At 44.7% G+C, this 12,028-nt stretch overlaps 1 protein-coding gene across 5 annotated transcripts in view; it reads right to left on the reverse strand.

The window, feature by feature from the left end:
- Positions 1 to 8,786, reverse strand: part of LOC131187122 (solute carrier family 2, facilitated glucose transporter member 5-like) — a 28,710-nt gene extending 19,924 nt beyond the window's left edge. For 4 of the 5 annotated variants that reach the window (XM_058161315.1, XM_058161316.1, XM_058161314.1 and 1 more), the window contains exon 1: positions 8,432 to 8,786. The gene's annotated coding sequence lies outside the window, so the exon portion shown is untranslated. The remainder of the gene's footprint in view (positions 1 to 8,431) is intronic. The other variant, XM_058161313.1, reaches the window with a different exon arrangement.
- Between the last annotated feature and the right edge of the window lie 3,242 nt (positions 8,787 to 12,028).

Genomic DNA, 12,028 nt, shown 5'->3' on the forward strand with positions numbered 1-12,028 from the left:
ACTTATGACTGTATGACTATAACTTGTTGCTGGCAATCCTTATGATTTATATTGATATATTGATCATCAATTGTGTTGTAAATGTTGTACCTTGATGAACGTATCTTTTCTTTTATGTACACTGAGAGCATATGCACCAAGACAAATTCCTTGTGTGTCCAATCACACTTGGCCAATAAATTCTATTCTATTCTATTCTATTGATTAGCAATAGTATTGATTAGCAATACCATTGCTTCTTGTTCTGCCCTCAGGTGCTTTGGAGAAGAGCTTGACTCCCTCTTCTTTGGGGCAGCCCCTGAGATATTGGAAGACTGCTATCCTGTCTCCCCTAGTCCTTCTTTTCATTGAACTAGACATACCCAGTTCCTGCAACTGTTCTTCATATGTTTTAGCCTCCAGTCCCCTAATAGAATAGAATAGAACAGAATAGAATAGATCTTTTTATTGGCCAAGTGTGATTGGACACACAAGGAATTTGTCTTGGTGCATATGCTCTCAGTGTACATAAAAGAAAAGATACGTTCATCAAGGTATAACATTTACAACACAAATGATGGTCAATATATCAATATAAATCATAAGGATTGCCAGCAACAAGTTATAGTCATACAGTCATAAGTGGAAAGAGATTGGTGATGGGAACGATGAGAAGATTCATAGTAGTGCAGATTCAGTAAATAGTCTGACAGTGTTGAGGGAATTATTTGTTTAGCAGAGTGATGGCCTTTGGGAAAAAACTGTTCTTGTGTCTAGTTGTTCTGCTGTGCAGTGCTCTATAGCGTCGTTTTGAGCTTAGCTGGCTGGGGAATTCTGGGAGTTGAAGTCCGCCAAGCTTAAAGTTGCCAAGGTTGCAGACCCCTCCTTAAGAGAGTAAAATTCAAGGTGCTAGTCATCACACCAGAAATAACCAGAGGCCAAAATGCATTTCCTCCCCTTAATAGGTCATCTTTCAGAATTTCTCCCCTTCACCTTGTTGGAAGAAATATCCATCTGGGTTCAGTTCCAAGTGGGGACAAAGACACTGGAAACATGGAGGCTGCTTGGAAAGATGGTTTAATGGTGGTCAGGATCACATGGCTTGAGTTCCTGAACAGAAAAGGGCCCAGATCCTGTGCGCTCCCTGGTTTTATGATTTTTCTGAGCTTTGACCTTTCTGGGGCACAGGAAGAGTATCCTGATTGGTTGTCAGACTCCCAGGGGGTGGGGGTCTTAGCTAGCCTTGCTGGCTGTCTCTCAAGCTTGCTTGAGCCTTGCCATGTGGTGAGTTTCAGTTGTATTGTGTTGCAAATCATGGGGGGATTGAGTGAGCTTGGTTGAAGCCTTAATTGCCCATTGACAAAGGTGGGGAGAATGAGTGAGCTTAGCTGAGGCTTTTAATGGCCCATTGACAAAGGTGGGGGGGAGTCAGGAAGTTGCAGGGAGCTCCTTTGTCTTTAAAATATGTTTCTCCATTTCTCATCCAGGAAGGTATAATATTCTGCTTTTTAAAATATTTCCTAGAATATTTCATTCTTCTAGGAGGGGGTGGGTGCTAAATTCCTACAATCTTTCCCCAAATTCCAAGGCTGCAAAAAAAAAATGGCATTTTTGCAGCTGCCGCCTTCCAAATTTGGAACCCGCCGTCTTTAGAAAATGGACACAGATAGTCCTTACTAAACAATTTGTTTAGTGACTATTTAAGGTCACAACAGCACTGAAAAAGGTGAGTTATTACGGCTGTTTTTTCCACACTTTACAATCAGTCCTGTATCCTCATGGTCATGTGATCATAATTTGGACATTTGACAACACACACACACATACACAGAGTTGCTGTGTCCCAGGCCATTGACTTGTATGTATGACGGTTGCTCTGTCGCAGGCCACTGACTCATATATATGACCGTTGCAATGTCCTGGGGTCACATGATCCCGTTTTGCGACCTTCGGACAAGCAAATTAAGGAGGCTAGAGTCTCTTCATAGCTGTGTTACTAACTTCACAGCTGCAGTGACAAGAAATGGGCCAAAATTCCCTTGATCACCGTCTCGCTTAGCAACCGAAATGTTGGGCTCAGTTTTGGGTCATAAGTTGAGGACTACCTGTACCACCAAAACCACCTGGCTTACTTTGGTTTAGACACTCTTTTGCGATCCTGTATCAAGGCTTCTCTTTGTCTTCATATATAATCCCAGTGTCGTAGAATCTAGGTGGGTATAATATGCGTAATTTTTATTTATTATTTGTCGTGTTTATGTGGTGTATATTGGAGGTGGTGACCCTTTGAGAGCTGTATGCAACAAAATTTCATTTTAATGCATGCCGATTAGTGGAGTAGAGTTAGTGACCGTAAAGTTATTCTAAGTTCCTGTTTTCTGAATAAGCCAGGTCCCCTTAGCCAGCATGGATTATATTATATGATATTTACCTGTTTAGTTGTTGTTTTGTTTTTGCTGAGCCCAGCTGATCTTTGGTACGGCTTTCCAAGTCAGCAAATGTTCAGTTATTAAGCACAATTTAATTGACTGATAACTCAAATGTTATCAGATGACCAAGTCATTTTTTATTTTCAGCTGCTGCAGTCCAAGATCATTGCAAAAAACGGGGAATCATCAGTTCTCATAGGAAGCAAAACCTGATATTAATCCTAATTATAACATTATCAAACAGAGCGAACTCTATCCCTGATCAATAAATCTGCATTTGTCCTCAGGTCAATAAGTGAAGGATTTAAACCTGTCTTATCCCTGCCCCGAAAATTCCTGGGGTTTTTTTTTTCTTTGCATAATAAAATCCCCAAAATAGCATTTGTATTTTCTTCATGTCTTGCACAGAATGATATTGCTTGCATGGATTTTCCAATCCCTTCTCAGGTGTACATAAAAAACCCCAACAGGCCTAAAGCTAAAGACGAATTCCAACCACTTCCTTTCCCGCTTTTCTTCTCAGTTTGCCAACTAAATGAATTTTATTTTTGAGCCAACCTCTTACATAAAAAGGCTATGAGATGGTGCCAAACAACTGGACAGCATACGTGCTTTCAAAAATAAATGAATATTGGCAGAATAAGAACTGGGGGGGGGGGGGTTGGTGCCGAAGCAGTGAAGCTGGATATGTTACCCTACACCCAGAATTCTGCACTTGGCGCGACTTTAAATTTCAAAGCCCTGTCAAGTTTCTGGTCCTCAGCACGGTGAAAAGGAGAGAAAGAGCTGAGTAAGGTACAAGCAGCCAAAGATTTATTGGCGCGACTTTAAATTTCAAAGCCCTGTCAAGTTTCTGGTCCTCAGCAGAGTGAAAAGGAGAGAAAGAGCTGAGTAAGGTACAAGCAGCCAAAGATTTATTGGCGCGACTTTAAATTTCAGTGCCCAGTCAAGTTTCTGGTCCTCAGCAGGGTGAAAAGGAGAGAAAGAGCTGAGTAAGGTAACAAGCAGCCAAAGATTTATTGGCGCGACTTTAAATTTCAAAGCCCTGTCAAGTTTCTGGTCCTCAGCACGGTGAAAAGGAGAGAAAGAGCTGAGTAAGGTACAAGCAGCGTCGCCTACTTGTACACATGTATTCGTATCCATTTCATGTATTCATAATCCCGTTCATACTTATGTCTGTAATCTTATACGTGCTTGACAAAAATAAATAAATAAACCATGATGGCTGCACTCAAAATGGGACTCAGGTTGAACCCTTTCCTGGCTTCGCACCTGTGAAGTAAGGAATTCCCCAAATTCTTGCATATCTGTTTCTCCACCCAGACATTCTTCCTCTCCTTCTTGCATTCTTCCACTTTATCTCTTATCTTAATCCTTTGAAGGCCCCCCACCCCCCCACAGCTTCTCTGCAGCTGAAAAGGGACTTTGGAAAGAGAGAGAGAGAGAATGAACAAGAGAGAGAATGAGAAAGAGAGAGAAGGAGAGAGCATTCCTTCTCCCCTCCCTCCTTCCTTCTCCTTCCATCCCTTTCTCCTCCTCCTCCTCCGTTCAACCTCCTTCTGCCTTCACGTGCCCTGATTGCAATCTGCTTGGGGACAGAGATCTCTGGCTTAAAAACTCCAGAGGGAATCCATCAATCATTAAACCTTCCTCTTATCCAGACAATAAACAGATGTTTTGCCTTTTTTTCCTGACCCCCAGGAGATGAGAGGTAGATTTTATAAATACATCCTCTTTGATCTCCCCCACATCTAATCCTATCAAAAACTCTGGTGGGGGGGGTCTACTCAGCTCTTAGGTGGCCCTTCTCCTAGGGGTCCCCCTCTGAGCTCCTAGGAAGTCCACATTTGCTGCTTTTAACGGCATGTTTTTGCATTATGGTCTAAAATGGACAGCTAACATCAAAAACGACATCAAAAAAGCCCAACCAAGAATGTTCTTTCGGCGCCAACTCAGGAAGCTCAAACTGCCCAAGGAGCTGCTGATCCAGTTCTACAGAGTAACTATTGAGTCTTGTCATCTGCACCTCTATAACTATCTAGTTTGGTTCTGCAACTCAACAAGAAAAACACAGACTTCAGAGGATCATTAGAACTGCAGAAAAAATAATTGCTACCAACCTGCCTTCCATTGAGGACCTGTATACTGCACGAATCAAGAAGAGGGTCATGAAAATATTTACAGATCCCTCACATCCAGGACATAAACTGTTTCAACTCCTACCCTCAAAATGACACTACAGAGCAGTGCACACCAGAACAAATACACACAAGAACAGTTTTTTCCCAAACGCCATCACTCTGCTAAACAAATTAATTCCCTCAACACTGTCAAACTATTCACTAAGTCTGCACTACTATTAATCTTCTCATCGTTCCCATCACCCATCTCCTCCCACTTATGACTGCATGACTGTAACTTTGTTGCTTGTATCCTTACAATTTATATTGATATTGTTTCCTGATTGCTTATTTATACCCTCATTAAGTGTTGTACCTTAGAATTCTTGATGAACGTATCTTTTCTTTTATGTACACTAAGAGCCTATGGACCAAAGACAAATTCCTTGTGTGTCCAATCATACTTGGCCAATATAAAATTCTATTATAAAAAAAAAATCTGTTCTATTAAACCTAGCAAATTGGCTAGCGAATTGTATATGTGTGCAGGAAATGTGCGTAGGAAATTGGGGGATGCGATGGCTCAGTGGCTAAGACGATCAAAAGGTCAGCAGTTCAGCAGTTTGAATCCCTAGTGCCGTGTAACGGAGTGAGCTCCCGTTACTTGTCCCAGCATCTGCCAACCTAGCAGTCCGAAAGCAAGAAAAAAACTCACACATTTCTCAATTAGCAACATAAATTTGGGGCTCAATTGCGGTCATAAATCGAGGACTTCCTGTAACTGCATGAAGCCATCCTCCGTGTTTGCATCAAACCGCATCCAGAAAGTTTGCAGCTGCTGAAAAACGTAAGTTTCTTGCGCACACAAACACATCCAGAATTAAGCAAAATAAGAACTGGATGGGATTAGCATAATCTGATCAGAGTAGCATAAATTAGATTATCCCTCTTGGGTGAGCGCAACCCCAGGATGGGCTGCTGATGGTTCGCGGGGGTTCGGGAGAACCTCTAGCTAAGATTCTGTGCAGTTTGGAGAACCCACAAATCCCACTCCTGGCTGGCCCCACCCACTCCACCCCTCCCCTCCCAGGAGTTGCCACGCGGCCTATTTTGGATGCAGGTATGTGCAAGGCATGCATGGAGGTTCGGGGAGGGTGAAAAACAGGCCTACCGGAAGTTTAGGAAGGGCCTCCAGAGCCTGGGGAGGCTGTTTTTGCCCTCCCGGAGGCTTGAGAAAAGCCTCCGGAGCCTGGGGAGGGCAAAAATGCCCCCCCTCGCCGTGATGCAGGAGGCCGACTAGGCCACGCCTACCATGGCCACGCCCCACCCAGCAACCGGGCAGAGAACCCCTTGCTAAAATTTTTGAAACCCACCCCTAGCACAACCCATCATCCCCTCTCAGTTTCAGTAGCTCCAAACAACCCTTAGCAAATTTTTAGTAAGCTTGTTGCACTCTTTGAAGATAACATCCCAGCAAAAGTTACCGTTTCGTTTCCTAAATGTATCTAGGAGAAGTGGTATACAGCCGGTTCGGGAGAACCTGTAGTGGCACAATCCTGTCCTATATCGCTGTGTTTTTGACGCCGCACGCATGTGTGGACGGTGCGCCTGAGCAAACTGCCATGTTTTGTGATTCCGCACGCGTGTGCAGATGGCGTGTGCGTGTGCTCACATTTCCAGTGCTGGGTTGCGAACAGTACGCGAAGCCCACCCTCTGGTATACAGAAAGGATGTGTCGCTCAGCCAAGAATCTGGAGCGTAAATGACAGGTTTCAAATAAGGTTGAAAAGGAGGTGAAATGTTTTCCTGGGACAAACAGAGAAAAGATGAAAGGAATTAGGGTTTTGGGGTTGTTGTTTTTTTCCATTCTCCGGAAACCTCCAGTGAATGGGATCCAAAAATAATATTTGCGAAGGTCGAAATCTGGCTTTGGTTGAAATAAAAAATTCTTGGCGTGTTCTCAAGTGCTCCCCGGTTTCAATATTTAAAAGCCCCCTGGCTTTTTTTTGCTTTTTTAAATAGATATAGAAAGATAGATAGATAGATAAATAGATAAGAGAGAGAGAGAGAGATAGTAGATAGATAGATAGATAGACACAAACAGACAGACAGTATCCAAGGTTTATTTGCAGAGAGCTGGAATTTAAAAGCCGGCTTCTCCATCAACTGTTTGGTATCAAAATATGATTGACCACTGGTGGGGGCGGGGAGAAATAAATAAATAAATCACGTGATGAGATAAAAAAATTAATTTGGAATTCACGGAGGCAGCAATAACGATGGACTTCGGTCCCAGCTGAGGGTTTTTTTGGGGGGCAGTAACACTTTTCGATTTTGTTTCGGTCCCGATTGGAATCACACTGTGAATCGAGCTAGCATTTTCCCCCTTGTATAAATCGAGTTTTCGCGAGTAGAGGCCAACGAGGCGCCACTCAACGCGATTTGACATCGAGCTGGCCACACCCACCCAGTCACATGACCACCTAGACACGCCTACCCAGCCGGTCATTAGGCAGATTCTACTAGTGGTCCGCGCGGGATTTTAAATTATGAATTTAGTGGTCCCTGAGGTCTGAAAGATTGGGGACCACTGCTCTGGAGGACCAAACTTCCCGAACTTCCGGTAGGCCCGTTTTTCACCCTCCCTGAGCCTCCGCATGCGCCGTGGACTTACCTGCATCCAAAACAGGCCGCCTGGGGGCTCCTGGGAGGGGTGGGGCGGGGTGGGTGGCGCCAGCCAGGAGTGGGAGTTGTGGGGGGTTCTCTGAACTGCACAGAATCTTAGCTAGAGGTTCTCCCGAACCCCTGCGAACCCCCAGTGGCCCATCCCCGCTTATGACTGTTTTTCACACTTAATGACCACTCCAGCAATCCCATGAGCAAAACTCAGGCAACTTACTCGTATTTATGACAATCCCCTTTTGTGACCCTCTGACAACAGGGAAGCCAGTCCCGCCGAACAACCGTACTATTAATTAAAGAACTGCAGGGATTCACTTAACAACGGTGGCCAGAAAGGCCGTACAATGAGGCAAAACCCGCTTAACAAACGTCTCACTAAACGCTGGAGATTTTGGGCTCAATTACGGTCGTCTAAGTCGAGGACTACCTGTAACCAGGCCCCTGAATAACTCCTCATAAAGACACGATGCCCATCAAAGCCACCCCCAAAGGGAGAAGTATATGTGGCCCGAGAGCCCTGCTCAGCAACAGATCGCAGGACTTGAGGACTAGCAACTTGATGAGGCTTCGTCTTCGCAATAAGGAACCACTGTCCTGGCCCAGAAAACAATAATGGCGTTTTCTCTTCCAGCAGTCCCTTTTATTCATCTTTTAAACTAAAAATCATTCACTTTTCTTTTATATTTACCTGCATAATTTTGGTTACCCGTGGGAAATTGTAAAAAAAAAAAACCCTTTGCAACTGGAAACTCAGAAGCTAAACTCAGAAGCAAAAAGGGGACGAGCAGAGTGCAGGAATAATGGCCCAAACACTAAACCTACAACCTGCCGTGGTTCAAAACCGCAGGGCAATTAATGCTCAAGCATGAAATAAAACGACAAGATGCCAGTCGAGAGGAGATTAAAAACAAAAACAAAACAGGGCAAATTCTTCTAATTAATAAAATAATAAACGACCATCAGATAGAAATCAGATCAAAAAGGCTGGATTTTTTTTCCCTTTAAAAATACGAGATCGTGCACTGGGGCTAAAATACAGCCTGGAATAGGAAGAATGTGGGGGAAAAAATCCGTTCATTATAAGACAAGATAGACACGATGCCTAACGGTACAAAAATCCCACACGCACACCTGTGGTTGTTGTTTTTTTTTACACACTCCGAATCAGGATTGTGTTTTTCATACAAGCTCCGGTCACACATTTAAACTTCCTCAACTTACCTATTTCTTCCCGTCAAGCCCCTTTTCACATCCAAACCAGAGGAAGGGGAGGAAAAAAACCCCCACAGCTTGCAAGATGAAAAAAAATAAAAATCAAGCTAAAATGTCTTTTTTCTCTCTCTCTCTCTGTCCTGCCTTTGGACTTTGGTAGACAAACCAAGTTATTTCACAGCCTGGCTTTGCTCTTTGGCCGCTGGGAGTAACAACTTTCCTCTGTCCATCAGCTACCACTTTGCAAAAGGAAAGGCTCGAAGGCCAGGATGGGTCATTAAATAAAAAAACAGATATTTTTTCTCCCCCCCCCCTTTGCAATTGCTCACTGGGATCGTTTCGAACCTCAGGAAGGCAGGCAGGCCGGCAGGCCAAGAGCATTTGCACACCTCCCTGTAACACACCTTACTTGGCAGGAAAAGCAGGGCTGCGCGTTTCTTAGCCACAAAACTGTCACCGGGACAGACAAACAAAACACAACTCCCTCCCTTCGAAATTCTGCATGGCAATGGGGGGGAAAAAATTGCAGTGGTTGGGATTGTGAACAAAGAGAAGAAATTTGAGGGTCAAGAGCAGTGGTGTGGGTTGCTCCCGGTTCGGTCCGGTCCTTGCGAACTGGTAGTAAAAGCGGCGCGTGGGCGGAGCCTCCCAGACGTCATCATGGACAATCTGCGCATGCGCAGAAGCTTTACTACCGGTTGCGAACCGATAGTAAAAGTAAGTAGAACCCACCCCTGGTCAAGAGGGAAGATATTGTTCTGACCGAGGCTCCCCGAGAAAGCTTAAATCACACGCTTAGTCCCCAAAAAAAAACCTCTTTATTTTTTTATTTGCATTTATATCCCGCCCTTCTCCGAAGACTCAGGGCGGCTTACATTGTGTTAAGCAATAGTCTTCATCCATTTGTATATTATATACAAAGTCAACTTATTGCCCCCCAACAATCTGGGTCCTCATTTTACCTACCTTATAAAGGATGGAAGGCTGAGTCAACCTTGGGCCTGGTGGGACTTGAACCTGCAGTATTTGCAAGGAGCTGTGTTAATAACAGACTGTCTTAGTCTGTTGAGCCACCAGAGGCTTTATTTAAACGGCTGTGGATTATGGTCATTCACAGCCCGTAACAACTCATAAACAGTCTGTGAAGAGCCCGACAGGTTTCTGCCCCAGTCTTTCAAGGCAGTGGTGGGATTCAGCCAGTTTGCACCACTTCGGGAGAACCGGTTGTTAACTTTCTGAGCAGTTTGATGAACTGGTTGTTGGAAGAAATCATTAGGGCAGAGAACCGGTTGATTAAATTATTTGAATCCCACCACTGTTTCAAGGTAATGCTGATAAGCACCCACCTCTATCTCCTTTGAAACATCTGCCAGGGACTTAATTGCCAATTAGCTTTGCAAGGCCAAACGGAGCACAGAGTCAAACAGAGCTTCTCAGAGTTTGAACCGACCAGAATGAACAAAGTTGCTTCCTGCAAAGGCTCACGTCCGTTTGCTCCTCCTTTATGGGAAGGGTCAGTCATCTCCGAGCCTTACTCCAGAGTCACCCCTTTTGTCTTAACTGTTCTTGCCTCCTGGCAGCTCTGCGCATGCGTGCACTGGGAACAGGTTCACACTGTTCTTCTAGTTCACTGATGTCAGATTCCGGAGGTTCTGGAGGCAGCACATAACTACCAGATGGCCCTGGCCCCCTCTCTGCCTCCGACGCAGAGCCCTCATCCGAGCCTTCCCCCGACTCCAGGACTGGCCCTCGTTCCTCCCCAACCTCCTCCCTGTCCCACTCTGCTGCCAGGTCCGCTGGCGGACCACAATAGATATCTTGTCCCAAAACACACAGCAGCCCTTGAGCCAATCCTGCACCCCTTAATTAACTACAACAAAAAATGTGAAGCATGTGAAGGAAAATGCACCCGGCCGTCAGAGGAAAGAGAGCAAGACTCACAACCAAATAAAATTGCCTTGCAGGGATGTGGGTTGAGAGTATCTTGGCGACGTTTCGACGAGGTCTCACTCATCATCTTCAGGCTGGTGCTTTCGGCTTTGTGCTTGTGCGAGTAAAGCGTGGTCGGAGCTGCCGTCTCTCTATAAATACTGGTGGGGAGGTGGGGACTCTATAAACCAGTATTTATACAGAGACGGCAGCTCCGCCCACGCTTTGCTCGCACAAGCATGAAGCCGAAAGCACCAGCCTGAAGATGATGAGTGAGACCTCGTCGAAACGTCGCTAAGATACTCTCAACCTTACACGGGAAAAGACCCGAATATGCCAAGACCTACATACCTATACCCGTGAAAACCTACGAATATATATGTATGTATGTATGTATGTATGTATGTATGTATGTATGTATGTATATATTGTTTATATTTATGTAAAAAGAAATGTGCACAATATTTCTCATATTTCTCATTCCAAAAGGTTTCTGCAAAGCAGCCATTCAAGAGCTCTGCGAACAGATAAACGATGAAACCATTTCTAGCACCCAGAACCTGCCAGCAAAAGCTAGCCCAGATTCTCTAGGTTGGCAAATCCTGGGCTTGGGTAGTAGCGGCTCGTGCTCGCCTACCTCGCAGGGTTGGGGGGTGAGGATGGCTAATCGAGGACATGCCCAGCTGGCTTTTCCACATTCCTAAAGTCTGCCTCCCTCTTTTCGCTCTGGTATTTCATCAAAGGGTATGAAGTAATCTGGAACAGCGAGAGTGCTGCCTTAGGCACGAAGGCAGCTGGGTGATTTTGGGCCAAGAGGTCCTTGCTCCCTGCCCCAGGAAGAAGACCAGGGTGGCCAAAATGGGCCCCCAAAACAGCAGGGACTCATGGAGGCAATTGCCAAGGGTCAAGACTATCTGTCTGTCTGTCTGTCTGTTTGTGTCTATCTATCTATCTACTATCTCTCTCTCTCTCTCTTATCTATTTATCTATCTATCTTTCTATATCTATTTATTTCTCTATATTTCTATATCATCTGTCTGTCTATCTATCTATCTCTCTCTCTCTCTCTCTCTCTCTCTCTCTCTCTCTCTCTCTCTCTCTCTCTCTCTCTCTATATATATATATATATATATATATACCGTATATACTCGAGTATAAGCCGAGTTTTTCAGCACATTTTTTGTGCTGAAAAACGTCCCCTCGGCTTATACTCGGGTCTATACGGCTTATACTCGAGTTTTGTTTTTTTTTTAAAGCCCCTCGGCTTATACTCGAGTATATACGGCTTATACTCGAGTTTTTTTTTTTCTTTTTTTCACATTTTTCCGGACGGGAGCCCTGCCGGTGCAGGGGGGGGGCGGGGGGGGGGGGCCGCCAGCCTTCTCAGCTGAGGGAGGAGGGTTTCAACCGGTAGGTGCCTCATTTCCCACCCTCGGCTTATACTCGAGTCCCCAGTTTACCCCAGTTTTTGGGGTAAAATTGGGGACCTCGGCTTATACTCGGATCGGCTTATATTCGAGTATATACGGTATATATCTACATCTCTATCTATCTATCTCTCTATCTCTCTATCTCTCTATCTATCTATCTATCTATCTATCTATCTATCTATCTAATCTATCTAGTTAGAACAATTAATCAGTGGAACAACTTGCCTCCAGAAGTTGTGAATGCTCC

This window comes from Ahaetulla prasina, chromosome 18 (genome assembly GCF_028640845.1).
Source record: "Ahaetulla prasina isolate Xishuangbanna chromosome 18, ASM2864084v1, whole genome shotgun sequence".
Lineage (NCBI taxonomy): Eukaryota > Metazoa > Chordata > Lepidosauria > Squamata > Colubridae > Ahaetulla > Ahaetulla prasina.